A 3021-nucleotide genomic window follows, 5' to 3' on the forward strand; every position below is an offset into this window, starting at 1 on the left:
TTTAAGATTGGACTTTTGAGGTAGACTAGCGTAGAATGTGACAGGATTTGCATATTATAAAAAAGAATATGGATTTTAATTATAGGAAATATAGAAAGCAAAAAGAGAAAATGTTTCAGGAAGCAGGAGCTCAACTACGACTGTGGAACATTACCAAGTTACATAAAGATATGAACAAAATTAAACTAATAATTCCATGGAGAGTCAACCTAGCATTTAGCAGCACTTAAAACTACTTGAGTAAGATCCCAATTCTGTCACTTTTAAGTACATGACTTTCAGAATATACTTATATCTAGCAATGGTAAGAAAAATATATGGCCTCACCAAAATTCAGATATAAAATTTAGAGAGATGAAAGATGGAGAGAATATATTTTATGGGTATTGAAATCTATCAACTTTATTAAATCTCAGATTAATTCAGACATGATTTTGTATCCTAGCTTCACTTTTTCTTTTTAGTGTAGATTTAAACCGATCATGCAAAACTTTGACTCAATTTCTATAAACTGAAAATTAAAATAATACTGTTCACATAGAGTTGTTTTCATGAAATTTGGCAAAAAAAGTAACACTTTGTTAATAACACATAAATGTCAATAAATAATATTAATGACTGTATCATTAATATTATTTTCCTCATCAATCACTTACATTCTCTCAGGCTCTGTAACCTCTATTTTATGTGTCGCTTATAATTTTCAAAGCAACCTTATGGGACATGAGGCTTATTATTTTACAAATGAAGAAACTAGAGTAAAGATATAACTTGGAGGAGATCTAATAATTAGAAAATGGTGGAACCAGATTTTGAATTGACTTATAAATCACCCTCTTTTAATGTATTTTCTGAACTAGACTATATCTAAAGATTAACTGAGACAATCCTAATTAAGAAAAAAGAAAGTTTTAATACCTACCCCCAGGTTGACTTAAACTCTTCAGATATTTTTAGTGAATGTTAATTGAGAAACACCTTCACCATGTCTATTATTCACAGAGTAAAACTGAGTTAAATATTGTATGTATAGGATTACTAATTTCTACATTAGAATAAATCTTGAAATGTGCACTATAATAAACATAGTTTTCTTCAGCTACTACAAATCACTGGGCTTATTTTTTGTATAACATATATGAGCAAATTATAATTATTTTCAAACTCAAGCTGTGCATACTAGATCACAATTAACCAATTTAACAAAGTTAGCTCTGTGACTCAGACTAATGCATTTTCTGTTGATAATGTAGCAGCTGAAATAATAATTTTGAAACCCCCATATAAATCAATGCTTTCAATAACTATAAAACCAAAGTAAAGTAAAAAATGCTCATTAAAACATTCTATTTGAACAACACAATACCATATTTTTTTCCCAGTAAAATATTCTTTAGTACTGAGTAATGAATTCCAAAGCTGAATTTTTTATTTTAGAATTATTATCTAACAAACAGCTAAATGGCAGCAATAATAATGTACTTCACAAAAACCACCTATGTCTTACTAAATCTTACTTTGACTTTTATTTTTAACAAAATAAATATTTTCCAAGTTTTAAAATCTAAGGCAAACCTTTAGTCAATTAAAAAATAATTTAGTCTCTTCTGAATACACATAAAATTTCCCATTATTGTTAAACAACCATATTTCAAATGACTTTGGAAATTGTAGAACATTGCAACTTCACCGCTCTCATAATTTTATGTCCATATGAAATTTTCTCAGCATGTCCTATCAATTCTTCATAATATTTTTCTAGTGTTTTCTCTTTTCCATTCCCACCAAAAGCACACTATTTTATACAAAGGCTATCTGCAGCCTCAGTTCTGCAACAAGTCTCTTCCCCCTCCAGCCCATTCTATATATCACTGCTAGTTTAAGTTTCCTGAATTAGATGCTTTTGTCATATAATTTCCAATTTAAAACTTATACACTACCTGAAAGATGAAGTTGGCATTTTTGAACCTAGCATTAAGACCAAAATATTCTTTATCCTGATGATATCCTCCTTACTTTGAATTTATTTTTAAAAATCTGATGTTAAGGACAAACTAACTTGGTAAGGGTTTCCTTAAAGATTTTATTATTCTCAATACCCATAATTTTCATTCTTTTTTTTTTTTTACCATTTATAAAGAACAAGGCCAAAAATGGTTGTTTACCACTCTTTACCCATCACCTAACATTATGTCAGGCTCATGATAAGTCTTCAAAATATTTCTAGAATTGCAGAAAGAATAGGACTAACTACCGTTAATCTTATTTGTTCTTGGCTATACCCTATCCTCTATCTCCACTCCCATTACTTCCCTTAGCTCTGCAAAAGTGAGAGTTGTTCTGAGAACAATTAGAATGCTAACACAGTAAGAAACAACAAATGCTTGAAAGAAAAGAGCTAACGACACAGTGAAAAATTATGAGCTCAAAAATGAGGAATGCAAGAAAAACCTGTAAATATTAACTCAAATTGTGGGCCACTTTTTCTCCAGAAGAAGGCACAGTGAATGAGAAACTGGATGCAGCTTTTGATTTCCTCATTGGACCAAGAGGACACAATTAGAATCAAAAGCCTACCATTTTTATAAAGATTCTCCTAAACCCAGTTTCACTCCAGCTCCTCTGAATGCTCTTCTTGACTAGGCTTCAAGCCTGGTAAATAACAGAGAAGATAATAGAAAATTAAGCAAAAGTTATGAATAAGTAATTTAAGATAGATAAACATAAATTGATTTTAAATGTATTTTATAAAAATCTCAACATCGTAAGAAACAAGAATTATAAATTAAAAACCAAATATAGTAAAATTCACATGTATTTGATTGCCAGTCATTTTAAAGTCTAACAATATGAAATATTAGTGAATATGTAGGGCAAGAAAGCTATTTATGGATTGCTGATGAAAAAAGTTGGTACAAGCATTTTGGAGATTGTCAATATCTAGTAAATATAAATTCATGTAAAATATACTTCCCAACAATTTAACTGAAAAACATAAACACCTGATAATCTTTTATACAT

Source organism: Pteropus vampyrus, unplaced genomic scaffold (assembly GCF_000151845.1).
Source record: "Pteropus vampyrus isolate Shadow unplaced genomic scaffold, Pvam_2.0 Scaffold54, whole genome shotgun sequence".
Lineage (NCBI taxonomy): Eukaryota > Metazoa > Chordata > Mammalia > Chiroptera > Pteropodidae > Pteropus > Pteropus vampyrus.